Consider the following 15,365-nt stretch of genomic DNA (forward strand, 5'->3'; position numbering starts at 1 on the left):
CCATTACCTAGTGAGTGGAGGGGGCAGAGACAGGCATTATCACATGGTGAGGGAGCACAGAGAGGCACTATTACTTAATGGAAGGACACAGAGATGCACTATTACCAAGGGAGGGCAGAGAGGAGCAATAGTACCTAGCTGGGGGATAAGGATGAACTATTACCTAGTAAGAGGTTACAGAAGGCAGGAATACCTAGTGGATAGAGTGGCACACTGTTACCTAGTGAGAGGACACAAGAAGGCACAATTACCTAGTGTTAGACTCAAAGAGGCACTATTACCTAGTGGGGTGAACATCTAAGTACTATTACCTAGCATGGGGCTCAGAGAGGCACAATTTCCTAGTGGGGGAACAAAACACTATTACCTAGTGTATGGCACAAAGAGGCACTTTTACCTTGTGGGGGCACAGAGAGGCGCTATTACCTAGTAGGGGTGGTAAGTAGAGATGAGCAAACTTTTCAAAAGTTCGGTCCGATCGGACTTTCGGATTTTTTCGGAAAGTTCGGTCTGACCGAATTTTGGATTTCTTTGGATTTCATAGTTTAAAGCATCTATATGATATGGGGGTAGTGTATTTGGTTGAATTTAGGGCTCTACATGTCAGTAACATCATTATCTTTTCGATATTTATTTATTTTTTTTAGACTTCAATATTCACCATTACAGGGTCTATGCAGGAAACTCACCATTACAGGGTCTATGCAGGAAATTCACCATTATGCAGGAAAAAGGTCACAAATGCAGTGAAGGAGCAGCAGTAGTCATTGGAGGCCAGTGGAGGTCCAGAAATAGTCATTTGAGGCCAGTACAGGAGCAGCAGTAGTCAACATGGAGGCCAGGCAGGAGCAGCAGTAGCCAACATGGAGGACAGGCAGGAGCCGCAGTAGCCAACATGGAGGCCAGGCAGAATCAATTGGGTATATAGCACTTTTTTAAAGATATAATGCTATACACCTGAACCAGGTATTTTAGTCTCTCAGGATAAGACGGATGGGATATACACACTTTCAATCAGAAGGGTCCAAGTATAGAAATTGGGTATATAGCATTTTTTTTTTTAAGATACAATGCTATACACCTGAAACAGGTATTTTTGTCTCTCAGGATAAGATGTATGTGATATACACACTTTCAATCAGAAGGGTCCAAGTATGGAAATTGGGTATATATATATATATATATATATATATATATATATATATATATATATATATATTTATACCACTAATTCCACCTGGATAATAAAGGATTTATCACAATATTCCTGTCGCAACACAGGTTATATCCAGTATACCTTATAACATCTACACCTCTATAACTTATTTTATACATAAAGAACCATTTGAGGCTAGTTTAACAATTTAAAACCACATACTTTATTATAAAAATACAACATACAAAAAAACACAATTTGCAATAAATAGAAAAGACCAGCAGATGGCAGTATACAAGCACACAGATAAATATATAGATTTTTAAAATTTTTATAATGTCAAGGTTAGTGCAAAAATGTACATAAAGACTCCCTATATGCAGGCTAGTATGAATACTCTCACCGTCGTCCACACTGGGACAAATAGTACCGACTAACTAACCTCACAGTAAATTATATTCATATGATCCTAAGCACTTACCCATTACTGCTGCTATGTATCTGCCACCATATACCCCTCAACGACGTTTCGCGTTGGTTTGCTTCCTCAGGAGGGTGTCAAGAAAGCAGCTGTCAGAAGTGGGATTTGAACCCACGCCTCCATTTGGAGACCAGAACACCCAAGCTCAGGGGAAGAGAAGACTTTTGAGTCTGGCGCCTTAGACCACTCGGCCATCCTGACGAAGCACACCCTCCTGAGGAAGCAAACCAACGCGAAACGTCGTTGAGAGGTATATGGTGGCAGATACATAGCAGCAGTAATGGGTAAGTGCTTAGGATCATATGAATATAATTTACTGTGAGGTTAGTTAGTCGGTACTATTTGTCCCAGTGTGGACGACGGTGAGAGTATTCATACTAGCCTGCATATAGGGAGTCTTTATGTACATTTTTGCACTAACCTTGACATTATAAAAATTTTAAAAATCTATATATTTATCTGTGTGCTTGTATACTGCCATCTGCTGGTCTTTTCTATTTATTGCAAATTGTGTTTTTTTGTATGTTGTATTTTTATAATAAAGTATGTGGTTTTAAATTGTTAAACTAGCCTCAAATGGTTCTTTATGTATAAAATATATATATATATATACACTCACCGGCCACTTTATTAGGTACATCTGTCCAACTGCACGTTACTACTTAATTTCTAATCAGCCAATCACATGGTGGCAACTCAGTGCATTTAGGCATGTAGACATGGTCAAGACAATCTCCTGCAGTTCAAACCGAGCATCAGTATGGGGAAGAAAGGTGATTTGAGTGCCTTTGAACGTGGCATGGTTGTTGGTGCCAGAAGGGCTGGTCTGAGTATTTCAGAAACTGCTGATCTACTGGGATTTTCACGCACAACCATCTCTAGGGTTTACAGAGAATGGTCTGAAAAAGAAAAAACATCCAGTGAGCGGCAGTTCTGTGGGCGGAAATGCCATGTTGATGCCAGAGGTCAGAGGAGAATGGGCAGACTGGTTCGAGCTGATAGAAAGGCAACAGTGACTCATATAGCCAACCGTTACAACCAAGGTAGGCAGAAGAGCATCTCTGAATGCACAGTACGTCCACCTTTGAGGCAGATGGGCTACAGCAGCAGAAGACCACACCGGGTGCCACTCCTTTCAGCTAAGAACAGGAAACTGAGGCTACAATTTGCACAAGCTCATCGAAATTGGACAGTAGAAGATTGGAAAAACGTTGCATGGTCTGATGAGTCTCGATTTCTGCTGCGACATTCGGATGGTAGGGTCAGAATTTGGCGTCAACAACATGAAAGCATGGATCCATCCTGCCTTGTATCAACGATTCAGGCTGGTGGTGGTGGTGTCATGGTGTGGGGAATATTTTCTTGGCACTCTTTGGGCCCCTTGGTACCAATTGAGCATCGTCGCAACGCCACAGCCTACCTGAGTATTGTTGCTGACCATGTCCATCCCTTTATGACCACAATGTACCCAACATCTGATGGCTACTTCCAGCAGGATAATGCGCCATGTCATAAAGCTAGAATCATTTCAGACTGGTTTCTTGAACATGACAATGAGTTCACTGTACTCAAATGGCCTCCACAGTCACCAGATCTCAATCCAATAGAGCATCTTTGGGATATGGTGGAACGGGAGATTCACATCATGGATGTGCAGCCGACAAACCTGCGGCAACTGTGTGATGTCATCATGTCAATATGGACCAAAATCTCTGAGGAATGCTTCCAGCACCTTGTTGTATCTATGCCATCAAGAATTGCGGCAGTTCTGAAGGCAAAAGGGGGTCCAACCCGTTACTAGCATGGTGTACCTAATAAAGTGGCCTGTGAGTGTATATATATATATATATATATATATATATATGTGTATATATATATATATATATATATATATATATATATATATATATAGCACTTTTTTTAAAGCTACAATGCTATACACCTGAACCAGGTATTTTAGTCTCTCAGTATAGGACGGATGTGATACACACACTTTCAATCAGAAGGGTCCAAGTATAGAAATTGGGTATATAGCACTTTTTAAAAAAAATACAATGCTATACACCTGAACCAGATATTTTTGTCTCTCAGGATAAGAAAGATGTGATATACATCAGAAGTATAGGACTTTTATATATCTGTACTGCAGGTTTTGGTTCTGTGCACCCTTTTCTGTCCAATGCCTAATCTATCTATCTTTCGCCCTCTCTATATTTCTCTCTCAATCACTAGATGTTTCGCCTCTCCTAATCTTTCCTTTCCCACAATATCTTTTCAGTAGTCTGTAGTACACAACAGCAGCTTGCTTCTTCTCTCTCTCTCTCCCTCTACACACTGCGTGGTGCGGTCATATGACCGCTCCTCTTAAAGCAATACCGACGTCACACAGGGGGTGGGCTAGTTCAAGATCCCTGCTGATTGCATGTGTTCCGGGCATCATGGGAAAGTGCTTTTCCCGCCCGGAACACTTCCTGCTTACTAGAATGGCGGCTGCCATTTTAGAAGGCAAGAAAAAAAAATCGGAGCGGATTTCCAAAAATCCGAATCCGATCGGACTCGGATTTTTGGGAAAATCGGAACCGGATCCAACTAGTTGGGGGCACAGAGCGGCACTGTTACTTTGTGTGGACCAAGAGAGGCACTATTACTAAGTGTGGGTTACAACAAGGCACTATTACTTAGTGAAGGGCATAGAGAGGTACTACAGTGGGTGAAATATTCTAGGATTGTATAAAGCACAAAATAATCATTTTACACAGATCAACAAAAGAAGCTTGTGTAACAGCAGGATGGCAGCAGCAGTAGTCATGAAAGTCTGTGCGAGAAAGAGGAAAAAAGAAGAAAAGTACACAACTTTGTTCAGAGAATATGGGGGGTGGGGGTGGGAGCTAGGTTGGCACGGGTTGAAGCTGGATGTTTGCTCCAGCGACCATAAGCCTTTAGCTACACCCCTGCTCTTGGCATGTGTTTTCTTACAGTTTATAGGAAGAACAAAGTATTCGGTCTCTTCTGTGAACCATAATAATTCCTTGCATGCAACCTAGAAAGATTTAACTTGATAATTTCAGTCAAACTCGATTTGAGCGTGCTTAGTAGTGTGTTCTATAAAAATAACAAGGAAAAAGAATGGTGTAAAAAAAAAAAAAAAAAACATGAAGTCAGAGCAGTGAGCGCCTTGCCAAAGATGATGTCAACTAGACATGAATACTATTTCCAAAAAGCATTTAAAGAAAGGAAATCTAGCTAAAGAAAATATCATGTGTATTTGTTTTACAAAACCTTGACCAAAAGATTACTCAAGAATTATGGTAAAGAGTGTAATTTAGCCTGTGTTCAAGCATTCAGGGAAAGAAATGGCATTTGTGCAGCACATGCAGCTGGGGGCCCTGTATGCAGGGAGTGCACCACCATTGCCTGCTATATACTACATTGCTTAAAAGGTATTGTACTAGTGAATCCCTTAAATGGCCATCTGCAGAGTTTATACTGTATGTTCTTACCGTGTTTGCATGGGTTTCCTCCCACATCCAAAACATACTGATGATGATTATTATTATTATTATTATTATTATTAACGCAGGAGAACTGCAGTCTTTCAAGACGGGCACACCAAGGAAGGAATTATTATAGTGTTAAGAGAAAGAAGCTCTATGAGACTACGTTCACACAAAGTATTTTTGCCAGTGTTCCTGTCATTATATACTGTGTACGAACATAGCCTTAAAGTGTCACCTTCGTTATAACATTCAACATCTAAATCAACAGTAGAGGTGATATAAAGCAAGTTTACAATTTACATTCATTATTTATTTATTTTTTTTAGCTATCATGTGTTCTGACTGTTATTTTTTCCACATAGTCTAACCACAGGAAGTCCAGTGTTTCCCAGGGAATCTGCAGTCGCAGAGAAGGCAGTCATGTAATTGATGGACGCTTTGAGTTGTGACTCTCTGTACAAGTCCGACTTCATGTGTTTAGTCATTTTTTTTCAACCAGTAGAAGACTAAAAATCTGCCTTTAAGAGACTGGACCTATATTTCTGGTATAAAGTATAGCTTTGTTTTACAGCATGATAACAACAAGCTAAATAACTAAATAATGAATGTAAATTGCAAACTTACTTTATTTTACATCTACTGTTGATTTAGATTTTAAAAGTTCTAACGACAGTGATAATTTAAGGTGTTTAACACCTTCACGTCAGCAGCGCTGTATTTACCACTAGGCACCCGTGGTCCAGTGCCTAGGGCAGCACCTTTCAGGGGGGCAGCACCAGGGAGCGGGGGTAAGAAACATTTTTTTTTCCCTTTTTATTTTTTTAATCTCTCACCTCCTGTTCAGACTTTTTTTTTTTTGGGGGGGGGGGGGGGGATTATTTAGGTCTGGTGTTTTGGTAAATGTAATGGCTGGAGCTATTACCTACCAATTTACCAATCCTGTGGTGAGAATTCCTTCAGAATGTGGAAATTTGTTTATATTTTTAAGTAGTTAAAAACCATGAAAAACGCGATTCCGAAACCATGCTCCCCAAGATGGGGACGTCTTCAGGTTTAGTGCCTAGGGCAGCAGCAGCTGTTAATACGGCCCTGCACGTCAGTAATACGTATATACTCATTTCTACTGCAGTGGGAACGTATAGATAAGTTTCTGCACTGATGGGGCTGTAAATGTGTGCAGGGAGGCTCCAATGCGAGTGATCCTGCACACATCAGTGTAGCCGGGGCTGGAGATAACAACAGGCAACTGTGGTCCCACATATCAAAATATCAAAATATTTTTCCTGCATGTTGAACAGTGTGAACGAAAAGAGGGAAAAAAGCCAGAATTGCTGATTTTTCTATATTATATATCAGAAAAAAATAAAAAAGAGAATATATTTTTTTTGACACAGAGATTGCTGCGCAAAAAATTAGCCCTTAACCTGCCCTGTAGGTAGAAAATTAAAAGCGTTATAGGTGTTAGAAGGCAGGGAGGTGACACTTCTTCATTGAGACCTGGACATCCGGGGTTAAAGGGGTTGTCCTGCAAATAAAAAATTCTTTCAAATCAACTGGTGTCAGAAAGTTATATAGATTTGTAATTTACCTCTTTTAAAAAATCTCTAGTCTTCCCATACCTATTAGCTGCTGTATGTCATGCAGGAAACGTTTTATTTTGAGTCTGACACTGTGTTCTCTGCTGACATGTTCATTCTTCAGCGTGGAGAGAGGAGGCGCGCAAGCCTCCCATAGACTGTCATTATGACAGGGAGGCTGACGGCATTCCGGCGCGGAATTCCGCCATTTTTTCTACGTGTGAACGTAGCCTTACCAGCAGCACAATTCAACTGTATGTTGTGGTGCGGGAAAAGGTTAAGTGCCTGTTACAACAAAAAAAAAGCCCTCAATATTCCTTTGATGGTTAGGCCCTCCTAACTGGACATTATAAATCACCGCGTTTCAAGGTGCATGTGGGGATATATACCAATGATGATCGGTGTCCCGCGCCACATCTTTGTTCCAGTCCTATAGCGCCGCTCGATCTTGCTGGCAGTGATGTCACAGCTCTTCTGGCCCTCTTCTTTCTATAGGTCTATTGAAGGCTCGAAGTCAGGGTCTCCAATGCATTTCTATGAGAGCTATGAGACTTCTGACCTCCTAAGCTGCAGAGCTTGGTGCCGTAGGACCGGAAAAAAAACATGGTGCGGGCAATCGATCATCATTGGTAAGTATATGTGCCTGCAGTGTGTGTGTGTGTAAGTGTATGTATGTAGGGGAAAACGGACTGCATCCTTAACAAATCAACTCATCTGACAGAAAACAAACCCTCATGTAACCAAAAAATCCTTTAAGGGTTAAAGTTTTCATTTATTCCATTTTGAAGCGTTTAAATATGCCTTTTAATGTAGATAGCCCCAGCCTTGCTGTATTAGCGTTTTAAAATGCTTTGCGATCACATTTAGAAGCTCACCAGCTTCATCCTAGGATTTATAAGAAGTCAACAGGTCAGAAGTTTGAAACAAATTAAATTTTATCTTTGGCAAATAAAAAACAAGCAACTCCCAAACAGTGAAGCTATCCAATATGAAACTTCAGGGAGAAAGCTGGGTTTTCTCTAACTGCAATGCCCCCAAGGTCACTTCAGAAAAATGTAAGATATTCATCTGTTTGTAAAAAAAAAAAAAATAGTTGTCGATGTCTCTAAGGTCAATGGCAGGCCTGAACATATTTTTTTTTTCTTGTTGAGAGTTAGTAGTTATTCCAGTAAAGGTTTCTTAAAGTCTATGAAACTAACTTTACTCAGATATAAAACTGTGCAGCGGCAGATGAAAATAGGCTCTAATAAGGACGGTAGCCTGAGGCCCTGAGCTTCTGGGGCGCGTCATCAGCTGCTCAGCCGCAATTGGCTGAGCATAACTGTGCTCAGCCAATCGTGGCTGAGCACAGTTATGACGCGGCAGAGGGGGGCCGGCATGAGGGACGGCAGGAGCGGGTCGGCCGGCCTCCCGAAGATGACGTCTTTGACAAGATTGCAGAAGGGGTCAGTCGACACGGATCAGGTATGTATACTGCATTACACTTCCGGGTACACAGGCGGGGGTCGGGAAACATGGGAAGGGGGCCATTCATATACATAACATACATTACAAAGTTGTACATATTTGTAATGTGTGTTATTTTGTGAATAATTTCTTAGCGCCGCACTACCCCTTTAAACACCCAAATCAGAGCAGGCTGTGGCCCAGAGATAGCATTCTACTAACTGCCTGTATATACTGGTAGTTTGTGCCCATATGATGCAGCTGTACCCCATATCATCATACTACTACCCCCTTCATCCTCCTGCCCCTTCATCATCATACTACTATCCCCTTCATCCTCCTGCCCCTCTGTCATCATATGTTACCCCTTATCATCTTCCTGCCCCTACATCATCATACTACTATCACTTCATCCTCCTCTATCACCATACTACCCCCTTCTTTGTCCTGCTCCTCCATCATACTATTACCCCCTTTATCCTCCTGCCTCTCCACCATCATGCTACTATACCCTCATCATCCTCCTGCCCCTTCATCTTATCACTACCCCCTTCAGGATCCTCCTGTCCCATCATCATCATCATAATCATCCCACTACCCCCTTCATCTGTATAAACAAAAAAGCTATACTTAACACATCTGTATGGTTCCTCTAGTACCGCAGCGACTCCTCTCCCTGCTCTGCATGAGTGATCATGAGTGGGGGGGCGGAGCTTCTTGGGACAAACCTAGAACATGGTTTTGCCGGGGCTGTCACCTCAGAATCGGGACAACAAGGACTGTTGGCAACTATGCAATTTGTAAACAACATTTACCCCATGGAACTGTCATAAAAGATATCAACCTTAGCTTGTCAGTCCTTTTGACATGCCATAGATACATGATAACTTTTGGTTGGTCAGGGCTTTGGTGTTCAGATTCCCACCAATTAAAAGAACCAACTAGAAACAACTGATTCACTAAGGGACAGTGATTCACTTTGCATCACATTCAAGAAGACAGGCTCCCTGGACTTGCTCGATAATGCTTGATGCTTTTCATATGTGAATCCTATTTATCACAAAAATACATTGTTATCCCAGCAGTCTTTGTAAGCAAATACAGTACCTGGTATAAGCAACAAGACATCCACGAGTGCTGTAATGCCACCTGTTCAAGCTCCAAACACCCCCCCCCCCCCCCCCCCCCCCCCCCCCCCCAGGATGTCAGAAGCAGAGCAGTTTCTCCAGTGAGTATACAAGTACTGTATGTTTGGGTCCTGTAATCAGTTTTCTATACATATGACGATGATGGCCTACCATACTGATAGAGCATCAATGTTAAAATCTGTAAATTCTCTCTACGATAATCATATTAATTGACTTTGTTAACAATTCTTATAAACCACTAAGGGGGAAATTTATCAAGGGATTTGCGCCTATGTTAGGTGAATAATTGGATTTTTCACCCACTTTTGGTCTAAGTTCTATTTATGAACCAGTATTCTACAGGCGAATATTTTTTAGATGTGCCTTTTAAATTTTTTTTTGTCTATTTTGAGTATTCACCCAAAAGTTTGCATAATCCGGGATTAGCGCCCAAATTATCATTTGCAACATTTTAAACAGTCGCAAACAGATGCAGGCCTACATATGGTCAGTACCAAGTGAATATGCTTGCACAATTTTTACAACTTTTTTTGCAACTTTTACTTCACTATGGCAGTGCTACATTTTAATAAGTCAGTCACAAGATATTGGAACAAAATATACACCAATGCTCATTAGAAGAGTCACACAAATTAGACTCCTTAGTAAATGCCCCCCTATGTATGAGATAAATACACATACCCAGCCTGGCTATATTACAGGATAGCCATGACATCAATTTAGAACCATAGCCTGAATAAAGGCATTTTTTATAAAAACAAAACATAACAGGCAACTTTTGTCTCTCTTCAGCACCTCTCCAGAGAATGAATGGACCAGTGGCACACATGGATGGCCTGCAACTCCTTTAAGCGGGGATTTCCGTTACCTTGTACACAAAATTGCAATGGGGGCAGCTGTTAGCACTACCCTCGCCTCAATCTCTTAGTTATGTCCTATACTGTAATTACTGTAGATATGGCATAACTTGTCCAAATGGGAATACACCTTAAGGCTATGTTCACACTATGTAAAATAACGTCCGTTGTCCACGCCGCAAAACTACGGCTGTTGTTTTGAGATTCCCTATAATGACTGCAATGCAATGTAACTACGGCCGTTGAATTCACACTACATATCAGATAACGGCCGTGGTTTATACGGCCCCGTGAAAAATTAACATGTCAATTATTTCCGGCCGGTAATACTGCAACAACGGACGTGGATTTCAATGCGGCCGCGAACGTAAAACTTATATCTGCTGAATTAAACTTGATTTTGATGTAAAAAAAATTCTGAGTGGTTTCTCAGGCTGGGCGCAGTATTTAAAGTGAATGACCTGTTTCATCCCGTTTATAAACATGCTATGAATCAAAATTAAACAACGACCATAGTTTCATGACTAGCCCGTACGATTGTAATTCTACAGCCGTAGTTTCGGTCGCAAAAGTCAGGGGCGGTGAAAACAACGGCCGTTATTTTACAAAGTGTGAACATAGCCTAAAGGTACAAACACACTTGACGTATCCACAGTAAGTTTCTTGCTGCGAATATGCAGAGAAACTCGCTGTGGATCCCGTCCCTGTTTACTCAATGGCAGACAAAATCAGTTTGAATAGTAAATGTAACTAGTAAATAGTAAATCGTTAATCAATATTTCATCAGTTTTCATTTTATTTGGTTCTTACCTAAGTTATATCATTGCATGTTTTCAAAAACACAGCATGGTATAAAACCAGCTTAAAAAATGTTTAGATAAAGTCCTAGGTAGATCATAAGAATTCATATATTTCTAATACATTACAGCTAAAATGCATTTAAGCCTGTTTATGTTCAAAAAATTAGTTTGGGCACTTTGTATGATATATTGCACCATATTTTACATCTACTATGATTACATGTATTCCAAGAGGTTAGACAATTGACAATCCTTTCTAAATGCAAAGTGTGTTCACTTTCCATACTAACACTGCCCCCTACAGTATGGCTGAGAATGGATAATCACCCGCATCTGCCTTAATCAAATTAATTTAAAATTTAACGTCAAATCCTTTACAGACAGCTTACATTGACAGCAATAATATTCACTGTTCTGCTGATGTTATCCTAAAACTTATACTTGTATAGTCATATGATATGAAATCCAGCCATCCACATTTGGCAGATTTGATGCTTTTATCAGTTGACAACCAGGCAGTAGAAGACTAAGTATAGCAGACGAGATTGTAATGTTAAATGCATTTTTGCTTTTCTTGTTAGACATTTTTATATTTATTTCTACTTATCAGTATCATTACCTTTGTTTACTATTTTTCAAGTAGTATTGTAATTAACCAGATAAACATTAATATTCAAGGTAGAAAGTGAGACTTCAAATCAATCTAAATAATACTTCTTTTCCATAGCTATATTTTATGAAACATCATGATTTTTGGTTTTGTGGAGAAACTCCATCTAACCCACCCTCAGTACCGAAAAGCATAAATATAATGGCTTATATACTGTAGCATGTCCATTGGCAACGCAAGGTGGAACTCCAATCGGACTGGACTTGTTGGCCTTTATTTTCTTTTATGTGCCTGGACAGTATTGGACTGTCTTTTTATATTCACACTATTTGCACTTTATATACACTCACCGGCCACTTTATTAGGTACACCTGTCCAACTGCACGTTACCACTTAATTTCTAATCAGCCAATCACATGGCGGCAACTCAGTGCATTTAGGCATGTAGACATGGTCAAGACAATCTCCTGCAGTTCAAACCGAGCATCAGTATGGGGAAGAAAGGTGATTTGAGTGCCTTTGAATGTGGCATGGTTGTTGGTGCCAGAAGGGCTGGTCTGAGTATTTCAGAAACTGCTGATCTACTGGGATTTTCACGCACAACCATCTCTAGGGTTTACAGAGAATGGTCCGAAAAAGAAAAAACATCCAGTGAGCAGCAGTTCTATGGGCGGATATGCCTTGTTAATGCCAGAGGTCAGAGGAGAATGGGCAGACTGGTTCGAGCTGATAGAAAGGCATCAGTGACTCAAATAGCCAACCGTTACAACCAAGGTAGGCAGAAGAGCATCTCTGAACGCACAGTACGTCCAACTTTGAGGCAGATGGGCTACAGCAGCAGAAGACCACCCGTTACTAGCATGGTGTCCCTAATAAAGTGGCAGGTGAGTGTAGAGTATATGTCTATTTTATTTTTGCAACTATTACTGTATCATATGGTAAAGTCTAAAACTGTAATAGCTGGTGCCCTTAAGAACCTACTCCTCGTGTACAATTTGTGGCTCATTCATTTTACCATGTTAGTTCTAGAGAATAATGAGTTTTTAAAGGGGTTATCCAGTGCTACAAAAACATGGCCACTTTCTTCCAGAGACAGCACCACTTTTGTCTCCAGTTTGGCTGGGGTCTTGGCTGGAGACAAGAGTGGTGCTGTCTCTGTAAGAAAGTGGCCATGTTTTTGTAGCGCTGGATAACCCATATAAGGACTTGCACATTTGAAGCTGTGACATCCTGTCTGCCATAACTGATGAGTGGTGGCAGTGTTTGTGTGTGGGTGTGTGGACTGCTTGTAGGGTGTGTGTGTAACTCATTTGGGGTATTGCAATAGCTGCAACCACAAAAGAAATACCAAATTGATCCAAAGCAGCAGACTCTTCTTACTTTACACCTATATGTTTTTTTGTGCCCCATATGCAGAACACTCCCAGGTGAATACGTCGACATACTGTATGCACTACTTGGGTTACCAATAGTTATAGAATATACCCTATGAATATATACTCTATGGGAGGCATTTATTAAGTCCGGCGTTTTTTACGCCGGACGTAAAAATGCCCCCGCAGCTCCGGCGCTACGGAGATTTATGTAGAGGCGGACTGCCTCTACATAAATCCCGTGCGCGCCGTTGCGCACCGCCGAAAACCTACGCCAGCTGAGGATTGGAGTAGGTTTTCGGCGTACATTTTGGCGGAACGGATGGTAAATCGCGCGGACTCTGAGTCCGCGCCCTCCGTTCCGCCCACTTTCCGCCCCTTTTCCGCCCCCTTTCGGCCCCCTGGCGTACTCGGCGGAAAGTGCCGATTTGCGAATATTTTATTCGCAAATCGGCCATTTACGTATAAAAAAATACGCAAATCGGCACTTTCCGCCGAAAATCATCCGTTCGCCGGATGATACATGTGGCCCTATGAATATATAAATATATACACTATGAAGTGCGCATTTTTCTCTTACTAAACACACTTATATATTAGAATGAAAAAAACATCTATACCTGTGTATAATGTATAGAATAAAAGATTGATACAATAATAGAAGCATGGCTCCTTTCAGCAACATTGAATATGGAGTAAGTAAACTGTTAATAGAAGTAAGCTTACAGCTCCTAAAATGCTGTCTGACAGTAAGCCAATATTTACCTAATCTGTGTTCTGGTGACCCAGACACTAATGTGAAATGGAAAAGCAAATATCACATATGGACAATTTCCAAGGCATGTGCCATGAAGATTTTGACCATAAGTCTATGTTCACACAGGCAACAGCTGTTCCATCGTGAACGGCAGTTGTTTAACGCTGGAATTAATGAGCATGATCATTAATTCTGGCCATAGGTAGGGTTAAACAACAGCTGTTCACAGCGGAACGGCCGTTGTTTGTACAGCGTGTGAACATAGCCTAATAGTATGACAAAAAGATATTACTTGAAGGATTTGTGTGAATTTTTTTTATATTATAACGTTCTTTCAGTACTGCATTACAGTGTAAGGCTATGTTTTTCAGGCAAAATAAAATACAAAATAATAATTGCATATGTGAGAATATAGCTAAAAACTGAAAGTAGTATATAATCCTCTGAAGACATTAGTTTTCCTGATGAATTTAGAGGGGTTTTTTTTATGTGGATTTGCTACTGCTCTGGACAGTTCCTAGACAGAGTAATGTTCCTGGAAATCGACTCCTGGATATTTGTATTGGAGGATATGGGGATTCACTTTATTGTGTCCCACTTTATTTATTTATTGTGTTTTCTTTTTTTAAACTCACACTTTTTTTTACAGTCCCACCTTGTGGACTTTATTTTCAGGGTTCCTGATGACATGTATAATACATTGCAGTACTGATGCACTGCCGTCATATGCATAACAGATCAGACTCTGCCTTAGGGCCTGTTCATACTGCGGAAAATAGGCGGAAATTGTGAGCAGTTTCCCACCGTGGACTCCACTTGGAATTCTGCCTGCCTCACTGCCTCAATGTTAAGTAAAGGGTGCCTTCATGTCAATTATTTCAGCGGAGAGCCACAGAGAGCAGAGGCGCCCTATACTCAACATTGAGGCAGTGAGGCAGGCAGAATTCAGAACGGAGTCCGTGGTGGGAAACTGCTCGCAATTTCCACCTGTTTTCTGCAGTGTAAACAGGCCCTTAGGGTAGCCTCCAGTTGTCATAGTGTAGTGATCCAGTGGTTTCTAGTTGGAACTTGCAAGGGCAGGTGTTACTGTACCACTGCAGCACTAGCCATGGGGTATATGCCTTCACTAGATCCCAACACACACCCAATAAAGAACAGTGTAGGTTCAGGTGTAGGAAAGAAGGGACCCTAAATGTGTCCGTAATTGTGGATCCGACAATGTGACAGAAGCAGACTGCTTAGCACATTGTTCCCTGGACATGTTACTGCTGCTCATAGTCTTACTGGTCACTAGACATGAGTGCCATTTGATTACTGCTGGCTGAAGTAGTTGAATGAAGCCCTAGGGAGTCATGGAAAACATAAATGCTACTTAGGGCCGGGTTCACACTACGCAACACATCGGCCATTCTGTGACTCGGCCGTGTCACAGAATGGCCGATGTCAGTGAAGTTCTTTGCTATTCAACTGAGCTGGATCCAATAGAAATGTATACCACACAGTATCTGCTTTTTTGTATGTAACATGAAACCCTATGTATGATGGATGCAACTAAGTGGTATAAGTATACATCAAAGGTATATGTTGGAGACTCCCAATGCATTGCTCTGCCGGACACTGCAAGATGCAGTATGAAATTAGCCAAATACCACATTTGCAGCAG

The 15,365-nt window shown here is 41.1% G+C and overlaps 1 non-coding gene across 1 annotated transcript; it reads right to left on the minus strand.

Moving 5' to 3' along the window:
- Positions 1-1,727: 1,727 nt before the first annotated feature.
- On the minus strand, positions 1,728-1,838 carry TRNAL-CAA (transfer RNA leucine (anticodon CAA)). Its single transcript has 2 exons — positions 1,801-1,838; positions 1,728-1,773 (listed from the first exon to the last, which is right to left on the minus strand). It is a non-coding gene; the product is annotated as a tRNA-Leu (tRNA).
- Positions 1,839-15,365: the final 13,527 nt, after the last annotated feature.

Source organism: Dendropsophus ebraccatus, chromosome 3 (genome assembly GCF_027789765.1).
Source record: "Dendropsophus ebraccatus isolate aDenEbr1 chromosome 3, aDenEbr1.pat, whole genome shotgun sequence".
Lineage (NCBI taxonomy): Eukaryota > Metazoa > Chordata > Amphibia > Anura > Hylidae > Dendropsophus > Dendropsophus ebraccatus.